General features: G+C 46.1%; 1 long non-coding RNA gene and 2 pseudogenes across 1 annotated transcript in view; 2 read left to right on the top strand and 1 right to left on the bottom strand.

The window, feature by feature from the left end:
* The window catches only part of LOC125963833 (UDP-N-acetylglucosamine--peptide N-acetylglucosaminyltransferase 110 kDa subunit-like), a 179,860-nt pseudogene that overhangs the window by 59,777 nt on the left and 100,740 nt on the right, over window positions 1-19,343 (bottom strand).
* The window catches only part of LOC125963859 (uncharacterized), an 83,780-nt gene that overhangs the window by 47,222 nt on the left and 17,215 nt on the right, over window positions 1-19,343 (top strand). The gene's annotated exons all lie outside the window — the stretch shown is intronic.
* Window positions 5,398-5,503, top strand: LOC125964142 (uncharacterized; annotated as a pseudogene).

The raw sequence follows: 19,343 nt of genomic DNA, 5'->3' as shown, positions 1-19,343 counted from the left end.
CCTCCAAACCTAGGCTGCTTCTTAGGGCTGGGTCCCATGGTCACCATGGGGTGGCTCTGGTGATGCGGGCCCCAGGAGTTCAGGCCCATGCTGCCCCCATTGCTGTGTGTGGTGCTCGGGGGCCCCCTCTTTCTTGCCGTAACTCTGAGAGCTGCAAACATGCAGCTCAGATCTGCGGGGCCGCCCAAAGCTGGGGGGCTTGGAGCAGAGGCAAAGGCTGGAGCTTTCCGTGTCCTGGGGAAGAGCTGGGGAGAGCTGCCCAGGTCCCCGATGGCATAGGTCTCATCCCGCAGCGCACTGTTGATGCGCCGGAACGCTGCTTCCTTCTCCGAGTCTAGGTGTTCGGCGGTGACCCGGAAACCCGGCTCAGGGGCTGGGGGCAGCCTCAGAGGCTCCCCTCGCCTGTGCGGCAGCAGAGGAATCCTGCGTTTTCGGGGCCTGGGACTGTCAGATGTGCAGGAGCCCTTCCTCCAGGGCCCTTTCTGCCCTCTTGCTGCCTCTGCATTTTTGTCAGGCTGGCTTTTCCTCTGGTAAACCACCGGAGCTGCAGATGGCGATGGAGGGCCCTCCTCGCCCCCTGTCTTCGCAGACTTCTGGGGCAGCCCTTGCGGTATGGCGGGACCCCTCCTTCTTTCCACTGGCAGGAAACATCGGGTGGAGCTATATGAGCTCGTGATGGCGTTTCTTTGGGGGCAGGAACTCATACAAGTGGTCTACAGTTTCCTGGTGGATCTGTCTTCTGCCGTCTTGGCGTGGAGGTCTCTCTGCAGAGGTCCAGGCCTGGGCACGAAGAAAGAGCCCCCCAGGGGCCTAACTGCAGATCGTGCGCCCCCGGTGTCATCGGGGCCGCTTCTCTGGTCTTCGTTCCTCCCTGTGACTGTGGGGACTTCCTCCTGCTCGGCCATCCCTTGCCCGCTCTCTCCCAGGGCCCTCAAAACCGTCTTCTCTGTGCTGTAGTTGTAGTTCGGGACACAGCTGGGTGTCGTGGCCGGCACTGGCTGCCCCTGCGCCACCCTGATAGTGACTGTGTCCACTGCGGACACTGAGCTGCGTGACGTCGTGGAGGTGCGAGCACCCATCTCTGCCTTCTTCCGATGGCCTCGCCTGCAGATGGAGATAAGGATCCCCATAAGGAGTGCAGCGTCTGCGAGATGGTAGAATGGGGTCTCAGAGACTCTGTGGCAAAGTGCAGATGCAGAGTCACTGGACACTTGTGGGCTGGCCTGCGAGTGGATAGCCGGCCATAGACAGCTGGGTGACCCGGGCCGGCCACGGGAAGTCGGTGGGCGCGGGGAGCGGGCTGGGGGCAGCCGAGCCCTCCTGGCAGGTGCTGGTCCCCCAGTGCCCGGTGTGAGGGTGAGGGGCAGGGCCTACCTAAGTAACTGCTCCTAGAGAACATGGGTGAGGTCGGTCCGTGGATAGAGAGCTGGGCTCCGAGCACTCTCCTTCAGCTGCCAACTCGGCCAAAAGCGGAGTGCGCTCTCTTTGGCCTGTTGCCTTTTTATACTCTGAAACCTGTGAGCGAACAATGGGCGTGCGTTGGCGGGGCGCAAATTTTAGGGAGGGGTGGCGCATGCGCAGAGTACACGTCAGGCCCTGGGGCGCACAGGTGAGGATGCGCGCCCCTGGACCGTCTAGCGCTTCTGAATCTCCCCGGGGGTCTGAGGGCTGGAGGTGTTTGCCTTGAGGGTGATGAGCTTCTTGGCAGGACAGCTGGCCCTTCTCCCCTGGCCGTGCCCCAGTGCTGTCAGGGTAACTAACTGTACTGGACGGGATCCCCGCCCAGCAAAGTGGGGCAAGGTCGCTGGCTGTGCAGCTCCCACAAGAGGCGGCAGCTTTGGCAGCAGCGCCTCTGCGTCCTCCTGCCCTTTCCCCTGGCGGCACTGGAGGGGAGTCGCTAAGAACGGAAGTGCCCACACCATCCAGATCCTGCTGGGGTGACACCTGAAGTGGTGGCCAGGGCTGGCTGAGAGGGCCATACTTACCATATGACCCAAAAACCCACTCCTAGGCAATTAACCAAGAGAAAAACTTTTCACAAAACACATGTGAATGTTTTAGCTATCTTGTCCACAATTCCTAAATATAGGACTATTGAGGTTATCCAATTTTCTTGAGTTTGTCATTTTTTAATTGTTCTTGGAATAACACTATGTATACGTATTGTTTCACAGTCTAGAGTTAATATTTTACCAATTAAATAAAATTCAGCAGGCTTACATCCATATAGATTCTTTTACCTTCCACTCTTTGTTATAGCTGTCATACGTGTCACCTTTATATGACGTCAACGCCACCCTCTGAGACTGTGGTATCCTTTTTTCATACATATACAGGGAATTCCCTGGCGGTCCAGTGGTTAGGACTCAGCATTTTCACTGCTGGGGCCCCGGGTTCAGTCCCCGGTAGGGGAACTAAGATCCCGCAGGCCACGCAGCCGTGGCCAAAAAAAAAAAAGTCATACATATACAAAATAATGTAAGAGGATAATTTTTCCAGATACTTGCCATTTTTGTTGCCCTTCCTTTGTTCCTGAAGATGCAAGCTTACTTCTTTCTTGTGTCATTTCACTTCAGCGTGAAGAAGTTCCTTTCATGTAATATTGTTATAGCAAATTGTCTGGTGATGAATTCTCTTAGTTTTCTCTCATCTCCATCAGACTTCATTTTGGCTTTTGTTTGACTTTCAGTCTTTAAGGATATCCTTGCTTTAAGGATATCATATCCTGGTTGGTCTTTTCCTTTAATACTTTAAAGATGTTATTCCATTCTTTTCTGGTCTCTGTTTTCTGATGAGAAATCACAGTCCTTCAAGTTGACATTCTGTGATGTATAACAGGTCGGTTATACAAGATTATTCTTCACCTTGGCTTTTTTATCAGGTTGTGTGTCAGGGTGAGGCTTTCTGAGCTTAGGTCTGTGTCTTGAAATCAGTGACGTTTTCAACTATTCTTTTCCTCATATATTTTCTTCTGCACCTTTCCTTCAGACCCTCCAACGGCACAAGAGTTAGAACTTGCAATATTGTTTCACATGTCTCTGAGACTTAATTTTTGTTCAGTCATTTATCCCCCTTCAGTTGTCACCCCAGCAGGATCTGGTTGGCTTGGGCACTTCTGGGTTTTTTTTTTTTTTTTTTTTTTTTGCACTTCTGTTCTTAGCGGCTCTCTCCTCCAATGTTACCAGGTGGGAGGGCAGGCGGACGCACAGGCGCTGATGCCAAATCTGCCACCTCGGGCGGCGGCTGCTGAGCCAGGTACCCTGCTCTCCAGCTTTCCTGCTCTGGTGGCCGGGGACCCATCCTGTACAGTTAGAGCCGGCCGGGAGAGAAGGGGCAGCTGCCCTGCCAAGAAGCTCATCACCCTCAAGGCAAACACGTCCAGCCCTCAGAACCCCGGGAGATTCAGAAGCGCTAGACGGTCCAGGGGCGCGCATCCTCACCTGTGTGCCCCAGGGCCTGACGTGTACTCTGCGCATGCGCCACCCCTCCCTAAACTTTTGCGCCCCGCCAACGCACGCCCATTGTTCGCTCACAGGTTTCAGAGCTGCATCCCAGCAACAGGCCAAAGAGAGCGCACTCCGCTTTTGGCCGAGTTGGCAGCTGAAGGAGAGTGCTCGGAGCCCAGCTCTCTAACCAAGGACCAACCTCACCCAAGTTCTCTAGGGTCAGTTACTTAGGTAGGCCCTGCCCCTCACCCTCGCCCCGGGCACTGGGGCAGCACCTGCCAGGAGGGTTCGGCTGCCCCCAGCCCGCTCCCCGCGCCCACCGACTTCCCGTGGCCGGCCCGGGTCACCCAGCTGTCTATGGCCGGCTATCCACTCGCAGGCCAGCCCACAAGTGTCCAGTGACTCTGCATCTACGCTTTGCCACAGAGTCTCTGAGACCCCATTCTACCATCCCGCAGACGCTGCACTCCTTATGGGGGTCCTTATCTCCATCTTCAGGCGAGGCCATCGGAAGAAGGCAGAGATGGGTGCTCGCACCTCCACGACGTCCCGCAGCTCAGTGTCCGCAGTGGACACAGTCACTGTCAGGGTGGCGCAGGGGCAGCCAGTGCCGGCCACGACACCCAGCTGTGTCCCGAACTACAACTACAGCACAGAGAAGACGGTGTTGAGGGCCCTGGGAGAGAGCGGGCAAGGGATGGCCGAGCAGGAGGAAGTCCCCACAGTCACAGGGAGGAACGAAGACCAGAGAAGCGGCCCCGATGACACCGGGGGCGCACGATCTGCAGTTAGGCCCCTGGGGGGCTCTTTCTTCGTGCCCAGGCCTGGACCTCTGCAGAGAGACCTCCACGCCAAGTGGGCAGAGGACAGATCCGCCAGGAAACAGCAGACCTCTTGTATGAGTTCCTGCCCCCAAAGAAACGCCATCGCGAGCTCATATAGCTCCACCCGAGGTTTCCCGCCAGTGAAGAGAAGGAGGGGTCCCGCCATACCGCAAGGGCTGCCCCAGAAGTCTGCAAAGAAAGGGAGCAAGGAGGGCCCTCCATCGCCCTCTGCAGCTCCGGTGGTTTCCCAGAGGAAAAACCAGCCTGACAAAGATGCAGAGACAAGAGGGCAGAAAGGGCCCTGGAGGAAGGGCTCCTGCACATCTGACAGTCCCAGGCCCCGAAAACGCAGGATTCCTCTGCTGCCGCACCGGCAAGGGGAGCCTCTGAGGCTGCCCCCCGGCCCTGAGCTGGGTTTCCCTGTTGCCGCTGAAGACCTAGACTCCGAGAAGGAAGCAGCGTTCCGGCGCATCAACAGTGCGCTGCGGGGTGAGACCTAGGCCACTGGGGGCCTGGGCGCCATGCAGCCTTCCTGTCCCTTTCTGCTGCCTGCCGCAGGGGCTGCTTCTCCGCAGAAAATGTTTCATAGTTATTTCTATTTTAATATGATCATGGTACATTAAAATGTATTAGTGCTTCCATGTGAACACTAAGGTCACTGGACTTGTAATTTTCTATATTGTTCTATATTTTTGTGACTAAAGGCATTACCTGGGGGAATTAAAAGAATATCTTGAAGCGATTTTGGCTTTTGATCTGCCACTAATTCCTATTTAACCTTAATTCAGGGGTCGGATTCTTTGACCCAAGGAAACAGAATAGTATAAAAAGAAAGAATGTGAGTGTCAGATGGTGGCAGTGATTAAGTATAGCGAGATACGCCTTTGCAAAAGTTACTGTTGGTCCCAGAAGACTCTCACTTAGCTGTGTGACGCCTGGCAAGTCACTTCACCTAAATCTCTGAATTATAGGGCTGTGCTGATGATTTAAAAGTGACTGAGCACGGTGGACACTCGGAAATCCTGGGTTCTCAATAAAGCCACTGCCCTGCTCTTTGGTCCTTTGGAATTACTAGATTAGTAAAATTTATACTTGACAGTAATTTTAGCTTAAAGTTTATTTTGTCTATTTCATCTCAGCCTTTTGGCTAAGATCAAGTGTAGTATCTGTTCTTGTCAATTTAAATAGCAAGAGAAAAGAAAGGAAAATAACGGGCATGCCCCCACACTCTTCAGACAATAGGAGCCTCTTAACCTGTTCCTTTGTCCAGAGACACAGGCCATTTCTCAGTGAAGGCCTCTGCCATCACTGAGGTTGCAGGGGAGATGTGGTAACTGGGGAGAAAAAGACCAATGGGGATGACCCCCTCACTCCTCAACATCCAAGCCCCCCACTTTCTCACTTGTCTGGCTAGAAATAAAAGGTTGATCCCATGGTTTTAACTTTCAGCTGTTGCTGGACTTTGCGTGCCTTGCCTAAGCTGGGAGACAGAGGCAGGAAAAAACCCCACCATAATCACCCTGTTACGGGCTGTTATTCAACTTTGGACTTCAGGCCCCATCTGCCTGTTAGCGTTCACTTCTTAGAGTTTCAAGTGCATGCTCTTTGTCCTCTATCTTGCCCCATGCGGCTCTCAAGCCCTCGTAATATGACCACATTTCTCGTGCCACATGTAAACATTCTAACACTTTGCAGATACTGAATTAAAAATCTATTATTTACATTGACTTCACCATTTTCATTTTCCTGGTGTGTTCAGTAGAAAATTCAAAATTACATATGTACCTGGCATTATGTATTTTTTGGTGAGCAGTGATCCAGAGGATGGAAATGTATGCCTCCTTCGACTCCTTAAACTTAACCCCACTCTGGGGCAATGTCCCAGCCAGGCAGAAACTGCAGTGTGTCTTGGAGAAGGTCTTTTGCATTGAGATAGTAGGATGCTCTTTTAGCTTCAAGAACTTGGATGTTGTTGAGTTTAACCTGGTATAAGTTCAAATTAGAGTGTTTTAATTTTAGGATGTTAAAGGTAATCCCCATGGTAAACACAAAGAAAATAGCTATAGAATAGTCCCAAAAGGAAGTGAGAAAGTCATTTAAATATTTTATTGTAAGAAATCAGCTAAACACACACAACGAAAGATAGGAATGCAGGAAATGAGGGGCAAAAAAGCTTTGGGCAGATGGAAAAGAAACAGCACAATAGCAGAAATAAGTCTTTTTTTGTCAGCAATTACTTTAAATGTAAATGCATTAAACTCTCCAATCAAAATACAGAGATTGGCGGAATAGGTAAAAACATATGACCCAACTATATGCTGTCTACAAGAGACTTACTTGAGATCAAAAGAATCAAGCAGGTTGAAAGTTAAAGGATAGAAAAGGGAATTCCAAACTCAGTGAGAAAACTCAAATAGTAACCAAGAGAGCAGGAATGTCTATACCAATATCAGACAAGATAGACTTTGAATTTAAAATGGATCAAAGAGTTAAATATAAGAGCTAAACTATACAAATTTCTGAAGAAAAAAAGGGATAAATCTTCATAGTCTTGGATTTGGCAATGAACGCCTAAATATGATAGCAAAAGCACAGGCAACAAAAGGAAAAAGAAATTGGACTTTATCAAAATTAAAATCCTTTGTGTTTCAAAGAACACCATCAAGAAAGACATAATACAACCTTCAGAATGAAGGAAAATGTTTGCAAGTCATATATCTGATAAAGCCTAGTATTCAGAATATGTAAAGAACACTGGCAACTCAACAATAAAATGTCAAATAACCAAATTTTAAAAATGAGAAGAAGAATCTGCATACATACTGCTCCAAAGAAGACACAAATTGCCAATAAGCACATGAAAACATGTCCAAAATTATTAGTCAAAATTATGCAAACTGAAACCACAGTGAGATACCACTTCATACCCACTATTGTGCCATATAATTTTTTTAAAAACAAGGGTTGGCAATGATGTGGGGAAATTGGCACTTTCAAGCATCGCTGATGCAAATATGAAAAAGAAAATAGTTTGGCCGTTCCTCAAAAAGTTCAACACAGAGATACAGTATGGCCCAGGAACTCCACTCCCAGGTATATGTCCAGGAGAAATAAAAAACATATGTTGACACGAAAACTTGTACATGAGTGTTATACTGTCATATCATTATTCATATTAGCCAAAAAGTGGAAACAACCCAACTATTCGCCAACTGAGGAATGGAAAAATAAAATGTGTTATATCCATACAATGAATATTATTCAGCCATTAAAAGGGTGAAGGACAGATACATGCTACAACCTGGATGCACCTTGAATACATTTTGCTTACTGCAAAAGTCAGACACAGAAGTCCGCACATTGTGTGGTTCTATTCATATGAAAGGTCCAGCATAGGAAAATCAATAGAGACAGAAAGACCCAGGGCTGGGGTGAAAGGGGAGGACAGAATGAGAATGACTGATACTAGGTATGAGGTTTCTCTTGGGGATGATGAAAATGTACTGGAATTAGAGATGTTGATTGCAAAACCTGAGTACACTAAAAGCAGCCGAATCACACGGTTAAAAAAAAATGTGAATTGATGGAATGTGAATTATATCTCAATCAAAGGATAATATGACAACATTTTCATAGTCATTACTCTTGATCAGTTTCAGGATGGAATTCTCACAGTGACTTCAATGGAGTGGCTTGTATGGGATGATATTTGAGGCTCAACCCTTTGGGACTAGATGTTCATTTTGAGCTGTTGAATGACGGTGAGGGCCAGCCAGTATATTTTCTTCACGGAGGATCAATCCCCATATGTATCCTTGGTTTGAATCCTTGTCTTTTTCTTTTCATATTCCTGAAACAAGTTCCTAGGAAATACATTCACAATAGTGAGAGGTGTTGACATCTTCCTGGCAAAAGTCTTAACTTATTCACAGGTCAAACTTCAGAGCTCCTTATTACTAGCTGCCCGGGGAGTCCCCTGAATCAAAGTAGGGCTTATGAAGATGGACCTTGCATTTGAGCGTGCACTTAAAATACCCAACAGGCTCATCACATGGGGAAAATAACTTTATTTACATGAGACAAGTACAAAGTCAGCACAACACAAAGAGGGAGAGTATGGGTGCTGGTGCCTGATGGCCTGAAATCAAATCCTATTTGAACGCCACGTGTACGTGGGAAGGTTAGTTACTTAGCCCTTCTGTTTCTCAGTTCCCTGGCCAGTAATATGGAAATATTAGTAGGACCTGCTTATTCGTATTATGTTCTGAGGCTAAAAATTAGTAAATACAAAGCCTGAACAAAAATGATGGGTACTTCATAAGTGCTACCTACATAAATGTTCAAGTATTAAATGCCTGGAAGAATAAGTAGGTCGTCTCCAGAAAGGGCACCTAGGAGGCTACAAACAGGAGGATAGAGCCTACTTTTTCACATTGATGACATGAGTAAGAAGTTTTAGAGCTCATGGAAAGAATATTATTTCTTGTGATGCACTGTGGGGTGGGCAGAGTAGGGGCTGTGACCCATATTTTATGGTTCAGGGCACTGAAATTTAGACAGATTGAGTAACTTGCCCAGAGTCACAACACTGATGAGTGATGGGTCTGAGGCAGGGGAGGGAGAGAGATTCCTGAACACATGGACATGAGATCATGCCCTGGATACACAAACCAAGAGCTCTCCTCACTCCCTTTCCCACATCCTCCTGCCCCAAGGATGCTGCAGGGAGACAGCTGGTACTCGGAGGAGGTGCCTGGCCCAAGAGAATGGCTCAAATCTGGACCCACCTCCTGCCTCTACGTTTCAATCCCTGACCCCAAATACAATGTCTTTCCCCCAAATGCAGACCCCCTGATGGACCGGGGTATCCAAATATGTGTGCATCTTCCCTCCCTTCCCCCTCAGCACTTGATTCTAGCAGCTGATTTGCAGTGAGACTTCCTGGTGGTCAGGTGACCACCCTGAATGACCAGTAGTCTACTTGACTCCCTAACTGACTCAAAACCCAGGACAGTCCAAACCAACTGCTCACATGACAGTTGCACAGAGAATTAGCATCATCTTCAACTGATCAAACCTGGATGATGAGCAGTTAATATTCATTAGCTGGGAATAGGGTCTACTGGGCTGGTGTTTTGGTGGCTTAACAGATGAGGTTTACAGGCCCCCAGGGTCTCACTGACTAGAAACTGACCAATCATCTGAGCAGCTTGGACTAAGGCCTGGCTAAGAGCGGGCAGTGGCTGCATGGGCTCTGAGTGGGCACCTTCCATGCCCAATCCTCCCTCAGCCAGATCCAGGCTCTGCTGTACAAACTACAGCCATTGCTCCTGAATCTACTTGCTGGTATTATTTCCATAGTACCTTCAATGGAGTGGTTAGTGGGGGTGCTATTTGTGTCCCTACCCTGTTGTTTGGCCAGATGCTGATTCTGATGTGCCTGAACCACCGCTGCGGATGGCCAGCAGATTATCTTGATCACAGATGATATTCTTGTGCATCCTGTGTTTGACTCCTTTATAATCTTCCTTTTCTTCTTGGTACCCGAGTCATGATCCAGGAAAACACAACAAAAACTGAGAGAACTATTGATATGTTGCTGGGAGAAGACCATGCAGAGGTGTCAATTCATTCCCAGGTCACACGTCTGTTCTCTTTGTTCACCAGCCTCCTAGGGGAGTCTAGGGGAGTCAAGTGAATCGAAGCTGGGCTGAGAAGAGGGTGTTGCAATGTGGTGTGCACTTAAAATAGCCAGCAGGCTGACTGCACGGGGACATGACTTTATTTAGTGAGATAATACAGAAAGGGAGCACAGCACAGTGACCGACAGAGTGGGGGCTGGTGCCTGATGGTCTGGATTCAAATCATACCAGAAGCCACATGAACCTGGGAAAGTTATGCAGACCCTCTGTCCTCAGTTCCTTGTTCTGTGATAACGGAAATGTTAATAGGGCCCAATTATTAGTATTACATGATGAAGCTTAATACAGCAAATCAGGTAGACCCTGATGAAAAATGATGGTTACTTCATAAGTGCTACCTAAGTGTGCAAATATTAAATGTCTGGAAGAATAAGCAAGAAATGTGGTAGTGCTGCCTCCAGAGAGGGGACCTGGATGCCACAGGACAGGGGAGTGGGGAAGGTTATGGGTGTGATGCTTTAGAGCTTGTGAAGAATATCTGTCATCATCTCCTGTGATCCCCACATCAGCCCCGTGGGGAACTCATGGCAGGTGCTGTGAACCATATTTTATGGTACATGGCACGAAAATGTTGAGATTTTAAGTGACTTTCCCGGAGTCGCAAAGCTGATGACAGATGGATGTGGGACAGGAATGTAGTTGGTTCCCTGGGACAGAAATCCCTCAACCCCTGAATCCTCTAGATGGTGCTCTGGACCCCTGAGCCCAGGGCTCCCCTCCCTCCATGCCCCCAATCCTCCTGCCTGCCCCATGGTTGCTCCAAGGACAGGTCTGAGCCAACAGGAGGGCCCATGCCTGACCCACTGCCTCCCTTACATGTTGATCCCTGACCCCACAGCTCTTAAATATCCCTGAAAGAAGGTCCCTTGAAGGATCAGGGGGTCCCATCTACGTCCCTACTCCCTCAGCGTCTTCACACACTGGGTGAGCCTCCTGGTGGTCTGACCAGTGGTCGGCTTGTCTCCACGTGTCTCAGAGCCCTGGTCTCTCCAAGCCAGTTGCCCACATGGCACGTCTCTAACAAATTAGCTTGGTCTTCAACAACCAGCCCTGGATGCACAGGTAGTGCTGATTAATGAGGACAGTGGCCTGCTGGGCTGTGCTTGGTGGGTTAGTGGGTGAAGCTGGTGTGACCCACTGTCGCCTATTGATGTGAGCAACTGTCGGAGTAGCCTGGGCTACGGCCTGGCTGGGGAGGGGCCGTGGCTGCACTGGCTCTGAGGGCACACCTTCCCTGCTCATCCTTCCTCATCAAAAACCAGCCCCTACAAACTCCTCATCCATCCCTAGACCCTGTAGTGGCACAGGAGAGAGGCCCATGCCCTTCTAGAGGGACCCCTCCATAGCCACAGCCTAGAGACCCCATCCCAGGACTGTCTCTGAGGATGACCCAGGCCCTCCTAATCTCTGTCACCAAATGTTCATTCCACTAACCCGATGGCATTGTCCCTTCTCTCCACGTTCCCAGGCAGCACCCAAACACCCAGTGATCCTGTTCACATCAACCACTGGAAATACCGCCACGAAATCCCAGTTTCCTTCCTTTCTGAAAACCTCTAGATTTAGACTGCTAATATTTGCTTTTGGATTTTGACATCGACATTCAGAAGTCTTTAGCCTGTAATTTCTCCTGTCCTGTAATATCTGCTACTGGTATGACATCAGTATTCTCCTGGTCCGATGAAAGCAGTGTGGGTGTGTTCCCTCTGTATCTGTTCTCTGGAAGAGTGTGTAGGAGACGGGCATCGTTTCTGTCTTAAATGTTTGGTAGAAATCAGAGGAAGCCACAGGGCCCTGAAGTTTGTTTTGTGGGGAAATTTTTTTGGCATCTCTTTCTAATTGAAGTTTACTTGGTGTATTGTACAGGGCACAGATCGTAAGCGTAGAGCTTTATGGTTTCTTGTAAATATAAACACATCTGTTACCAACACCCAGTTCAATATACAGGACGTCCCCAGCACCCTGGCTGCCCCCTGTAGAAGGGGAGAAGAATAAGTGCTAACTTATTCAGTTATAAGAATGAAATCAGTTACTCCACGTATATTCCAAGTGCAGTGATTTACACACAAATAACTCAAAATGAGTGTGGCAGCACAATCAGAAACTAGTGGAGGGTGCTGGAGGGCTGGGAGAATCCAGTCCCTTTGGGATTTCCGCTGTGGAGGTCGGGCCAGAGTAAGGAAGCTGAGAGGAGCTTCTCAGAAGCATCTGGGCTTCTACTGCTCCCCAGAGTGGAGCGCCCATTGTAATTCACTGAGCCCTCCCTTTGCAGAGGGTGCTTTTCTATACTTGTGTGTTATCTTACATAGAAATGTTTAAAAAAAAAAAAAGATCAATTTTGCTTGATGTAACAGCCTTTAACTGTTAAAAGTAAGACCTATATCTAAAATTTATGCTAAATCTGTACAGCTCCGACAGGAAGTAACCGGCACTCACTAGCTGACTCAGGAGCAGAGGGGGAGCAGAGAGGCGGCCCTCCTTCCTTGGCTTCGTGTCTCATTTAAGCTGCCAGACGCTGCACAGGCTCCATCCCCTCTGAGTCTCAGGCTGAGGCCTCCAGGTCACAGTCGTCATAGGTGTCAGACCAGAACCTGCCACACAAAGGCAGGGACTGGAGTCAGTGGGGAGGTGGGCTTCCTGGGGTCGGTGTGTGGGACCCAGGGGGCTACTCAGACCCTGCAAGTGACTTTGGGCCCTGACATCCCCCAGGGCTCACATCCCCAGGGCACTGGGGCCTGTTTGCTGCTCTTTGCCAAGTGTGTTCTGGTAGCAGAGAGACCTGTCCTACAGGGGCGATTTAACCTGGGCAGTTGGCCGGGCGACGTTCAAGTGACTGGTCCACTGAACAGTGAAAGTGATGCAGAGGAAAGGGGAGGCTCTGGGGCTCCAGGGTGAAAAGTGTGGGTCCCTCCCACCTGGGCGCTGTGAGGAGTGGGAGGTCTGATGACACAGGTGGGAGTAGTGACCCTGTCCCTCCAGCCCACACGCAACACGGCCCATCATGAGACCAGCACAGTGGAAGTGGGCAGAGAACCGCAATGTTCCCTTTTCCCCTAATAATCATTTTTCTTTCTTTAACACCCCAGCCAAACTTGCCTGTGCTTTTTAATTTAAAAATATCCTGATGCTGTGGTCATAGAATCATAAATTCCATAGCTTTGCTGTATCCCAACATGAAAAGTTTGTAGAAGACACTGCTTTTCAGCATGTAATAAAACCAAATGTATTTGTTATCTAATTTTAAGGTCATAATTAACTTGGAATCCTGGCCCTTTAACTCATCCTAAATTAGCATTGCTTTGAATTGCCTTCATTTTGTGTGTGTGTTGTATTCAATTTTTACACATCTATGGAAAATCTATAGAACCTCAGGTTGAGAAATGGTGCCATGAGGTGACCCAGGCCCTTCAGTGGGGCTCCACAGAGGCTGTGGTGTCCCCAGGGGGTGGGCAAATCCCAGCCAGGTGTGGATCCTGCAGTGTCCCCTACCGGATGCCAGGGCTACCGCGTGCCCACAGGGATGCAGCAGCGCTGGGCCAGGTGAGCTGTCTGCTTGCGTGAGAAGAAGCCCCGGTGCCTCTGTCCTCCTCACCCTTTCCCCAGGACGCCTGAACTGGGGGGTACCAGGGCCACTCCAGATATCTCACCACACCTGGTGATTAACTGGGGATGTTGCCTGCTGACCTCGGCGGGTTGGGAGGGCAAGGCTGGGTCCTGCAGAGGGAGATGTGGAACCTCACCAGGGACACTCTTTACAAAGAGTGAACAACACCTCCAGGAGTGATGTATGTGGTGACCCCACAGACGCCTTTGGCCCCCCATCTAAACATAAGAGCCTGGCATCTTCAGGGCTTCTATGGAACAGGGACCGTTCCCTGGCGAGATGCACTCAGGTCATCCTCCAGTTGCCTGCACAGATTACCACCATTCTCTTCTCTCCACCTTTTTGTTCACATGCAGTGGTGAGCACCTCCGTGCTCTTGTCTGGCTTTTGGGTTTTCCTGAAGCGCAAAAAAAAAAAAAAAAAAAAAAAGTCAGGGATGGCAAGGGAAGCACATACACTTATTTGCCTTCTGCTCTTCCTCCTACCCTCTCCAGGCTCACATTTCCTCTTCTTGTTCTTCCTCATCCTTTTACTTCATCCCTTCTCTTGAATCCAGGACAAGAGAATTTCTTTTTTTTTTTTAATTGGATGAGTCAGTCTTCTTTTCTTTATTTATTTATTTTTAACGTCCTTATTGGAGTATAATTGCTTTACAATGGTGTGTTAGTTTCTGCTATATAACAAAGTGAATCAGCTATACATATACATACATCCCCATAACCCCTCCCTCTTTTGTCTCCCTCACCCTCCCTATCCCCCCATCCAGGTGGTCACAAAGCACCGAGCTGATCTCCCTGTGCTAAGCGGCTGCTTCCCACTAGCTATCTATTTCATGTTTGGTAGTGTATATATGTCCATGCCAGTCTCTCACTTTGTCACAGCTTAACTTTCTCCCTCCCCATATCCTCAGACCCATACCGTTTTTATGCTAAGATATATTCTACATGTACCTGGAAAAATGTTAAAAAGATTTTTAAAGAACTGCGCATCTATTTTTGAAGCTGATTTGCCTGTTCAAGGCTTGCTAGCACTTTATCCATCTCAGTGCTATTTCACTTAGTAAACAAATGCAGTTGCCATAATTGCTGCATATGTGTCTGTGTTCCCTTCTAGGTTATATGTTTTTGAAGTTAGAAACTATATTTATATCACAGCCCCTATGTATAGCACAATATCCATTGCTAATTCAGATTGTGCTTTAAGATATGAGACAAAATTTAAGACTTTTATTATAGTCATAAACATCTAGCAAACCAACCAGAAAATAAAAACTAATTTTCAATTGGTTGGCCAAGAACAAAAAAGAGAGGAATACCTAGTGCAAAATCATATCTCTAATAACTACTGTTGGATTTAGAGCACACACATGCTAACCTTATTTTAAAATATCTTCTCATCAAAGATTTGAGGTTGGACCTGAAAAAATTATATCAGAAGTGAAAATAATTATGTGGTCTGACCAGCGTGGATCACAGAAAGTAAGTGTATACTATGTATAAAGTAGATAAACTATGAGGTCCTGCTGTATAGCACAGGCAACTATATTCAATACCTTGTAATAACCTATAAAGGAAACGGATCTGAAAAAGAAATATATATATCTGAATCTCTTGGCTGTACACCTGAAACACAACATTGTCAATAAACTACACTTCAAGTAAAACAAAACAAAACAAAACAAAACAAAGTAAGTGTAAAGGGAAGTATAGTTTTATAAATTCACCTCTGATATCCAATGGACCAACTGAAAGACAACAGAAAGTACAACTTTCTAGGAGACAGGACATGGCCAGCAAACAAGGCCATTACCCTCGGTAACGGTCATACCTGCCAAAAAATATACAGACTAGCCTGCATTCATGAATACATAGCAATTCTTCATTTATCTGGCATTGTTAGGCAATGAGGTATTGTATGTTAGGAGAAGTTTTTTTAAATGACAAATTGAAGAGGAGTTATTTTAACCTTCACTCGGTAATTTTTTTCTAAAATTAAGAAATGTATCAACTGGTGTATCTAATGTTTCCGTGATAACTCGGGGTCATCAGTTCAATCAAGGTTTCCATGAATAATGCAAATGGAAACAAGACAAGCATGCTTACTGAAACTGAAAATGACATGGCACTGGCTGGAATAACTGATGAGAGAGCAAGAAAAAAGCAAAAATGAAAACAAACCGTGATCAAGAAACAATCAGTCAAGTTCTGACTTTCTGTACTTGGTTTCAAAAAGAGATACCACAAATCCCAGCGACAGACTCCAGCATCATTAGCTGTCTTTCTCCTTTGTTTCCACCTTCCTTTCCTTTCCCTTCTATCCTAGATTGTCCCAGGGAGTGCTTATAGCTGCTTGCAAGACAAATTCTAATACTTGCTTTCTCTCACACAAACTTCACAATATGTCCATGTGATAAATAGTGTGGAGGTAAAAGACAATTCATCACAGGCACATCGCCTATGAAAATAAAATTAGAAACTAGCTTCTAAACATGCAGAGAGAAGGGCGTGGTGTCAGGCACTAATTTCCTTGCGAATTCCTCTCCATTTCTAATAGACGTTCTACTTTATCAAGATCCCTTTTTATTGGTGTCCCATTCCAGACTGCTCCACTCCGCCCATCCTCATCCTGTAAAATACATTCACACTCTTTTGTGACCCTACTTATTTGCCCATTAAATAATCAATCATAGAACTGTCGGAATTAAATACAGAGTGAAATTAAAATACTGGAGTCACTTGGAGGGTAGAAGCAGCTCCACCAGAAAATACTGGGCATGGATTTAAAAGAGGCTGCGTGGGACTTGCTCTTGTGCAAGTTCTTTCTCAAGAAGTATCTGAAATAAGCCTAAATTCAGAGTTAATCAGTCTGACCTGCTTTCTCAGGTGGACTGGAATTCATTGCTCTTTCCCCTCAACTCCCTGATGTCAGTGGCACTTTCCGGAGGGGAGGTGGACTTCTCTGCCTACTGCAGAAGCTCAGTTCCCCCAGGAACCACTCCCCATCTGAATCCCACACTGGAGGCCAGATGCCAGCCTTCCCAGAACATTCGTGATCTCCTTTCGGTTTTTGACCTGCTCAGATTGAGTCCCTGTAGACTCTTTCTCAGTTTGAAACCTGATCTTCAACCCCTTTCCCTGACCTCGATGGTAACCTGCCTACTTTAGGCCTCAGGTGCTTTAGCTATAAAATGATATACTTGCCCTTAATTCTAAAGTCTTCTTTCTAAGGCTCCACAATGTGGTGGCTCCTTGAAAATGTTTCTCTTTGCTGGTTTTAATTTTGTAGAGAATTAAAACCCCAGCCACTCTAAAAGACAGTAACTTGCATTGGATAAGGAAAGTGTGCTCTTGTAGTTAGATTAACAGGGATGGAAGACGACTTAGTATGTTTTAAGATACTCATTATCCGTTCTTGTGAGAGTCGGGGGAAGAGAGTTAATAAAATACCAAACGATTGTGACAAATTAAGTTCACCAAGATGTAGCTGATTAGTTACTACTTGAATAAGCCACACAAATCCAATTCAAGTTGTCCTTTATTCTTCTAAGAAGGATCCCAGTGAACTGAGTCCCATGTTCAGTAACTCCACGTTCAAAGGCTTAGTCTGTAAAAACTGTTATGTTGCTGGAAGAAGAAATATTGCCCATCAGTCCTAATTGATGTCTACCTATCACGCACATTTGAAATAAATTTATTACTTTGATTGATCTCAGTGTAATACATTCCAAAGGGGCAATGAGCACACGAAAAGTTATGAAGTCTCCATATTCTACACTGAAGTGTGCAATAAATTATGTATTATTTGGCCGTGAAATTCACAAGCCATAGAAACCACGCCATTACCATTATACAGTGGTAAAGAGCAGGTAATGAGAATGATATAAAACAAAACAGACTGTGTATGTTGGCACTGCTGCCAATAAAGCAATTATTAAATGCATTCATATGCATCTACGGTAGGTAAGCTCTTTGAGGGCAATTGCTATGAATTCTACATACCTGTCAGGATACTATATATAGCCCACTTTCTAGGGCCTTTATTCAAAGACGCTGAGAAAGGGTTACTCTGGGTAAATTCAGACCTTTTCTCAATATAGAATTTGGTCAACATGCATTCTGAACAGCAAAATTTCACAGTATTTTCCTACACTAATTGCCACCTCAGCAAATGCAGGATTAAGTATAATGGATTATAAGAAGTTAGAAAGGAAAGATGGAAGAAAAGAAGGAAGGTAGAAAAAAGGTGGGTATGGAGTACTTCAACATTTACGTAAAGAGTGGACCTAAAACTAACCTGAGGTTTCCCTGAGCTATTAGCATACGCTATAGAAACTTAAATGAAAAAATAAAAAAAACCAGCAAGGGAAACTCAAAGATTCTTTGTTTTTTCACTTTACTGCATACACACGTCCACCTTAAACAATCTATATGCTTATATCCAATAAGAGAGCATTGTTTTGCAAGGCTATTTGGCTTCTATCAGCATGTAAAGGTCGGACAACTCAACTTTAGCAGAGTTAGCCTTCAGGTGAATAATTGCTTCTTTCAGGTTGCGAGCAGTTGAATTTTCCAGAAATGTTTCCCAAAAAATGAAAACTAAAAGAAGGGTCCTAGGACAGCGTCCTTTAGAAGTTTTATAGTATCAAGGCTTTTGGAGGAAGAGAATCCTTGTCGATTATCAACACAGTGATTCCAAGCAGGTCAATTTTTGCTGAGAATATATAACAGAACCCACTTCACCTCCATTATACTGACAATGATCTTCCTTACTTCAACCTTGTGCTTTTTAGTAAAGTTGAAAATACTGAGCCAAGAACAGACAGTGACAATGCCAGAGACTCAGATGTACCTATAGGTGCCTTCAGACAACATCAGCCACCCAGGCTAAAGTCCTGGTTTAAAACATCCCAACATGAATGAATCTCAAAAACCATATGCTGAGCAAGTGAAGCCAGATCAAAAGGGCACCTACTATATTATTCAACTTACATGAAATTCTAAACTGGGCAAAAGTCATCTCTAAAGATAAAAAGCAGATCCGTGGTGGCCTTGGGGTGGGAGATGGGGATACTTTTGCAAAAGCCTAGGAGGAAACTTTCTAGGGTTTTAGGATTGTTATCTATCTTTATGGGGGTGGTAGTTAAACAAATGTATACATTAATTAAAAGTCACTGAACCGTTGACTAAAAATGTCTGCATTTTATTGTATGTAAATGATACCTTAATAAGGTTGATTACAAAATGAACCAAAAATAAAACAAAGCAGAAGAGAAACCTCTCAAGACCTCAAAGGAAATACACTGTTTTCTTCCAGGGTACCAGATTGGAAATGAGGCATTGGTCTGTTCTACCCTCAGATCATCCCTAGGATTATCTAGTCTATTTTAAAGCACTAGAGTCCCCTATCAGGAAAACTCACCCCTTGTTTAATTACTTTGATTTCTTCTGTGCCTGTTCTCCCAACACAGTGAAGCCATTCACAGAAGAAAAACCACCTTTTTCCAACTTTGCATCATCACATATTCTTTCCAAAGCTATTATGTATGGAATAAAATTTGGCTACACTTTGCAAAAATCTAGCTTTTTGAGCCTTACAAATCTTAACAGTTAAACTATTGTCTGCACTGGAATTTGCAAAAAAAAATATTTTGAAAAGGAATAGTTGAGACTTGACAATTTTGTTTTTCGTGATTTTCTCTTCCCCTAAGAGAGAAGTGAGTAGGAATGAGAAACACATACATAAAGGAAAAAAAATTATCTTGCTGCCT

Source organism: Orcinus orca, chromosome 3 (assembly GCF_937001465.1).
Source record: "Orcinus orca chromosome 3, mOrcOrc1.1, whole genome shotgun sequence".
Lineage (NCBI taxonomy): Eukaryota > Metazoa > Chordata > Mammalia > Artiodactyla > Delphinidae > Orcinus > Orcinus orca.
The sequence above is the reverse complement of the archived record's forward strand: the minus strand, read 5'-3'. Positions and strand labels throughout refer to the sequence as shown.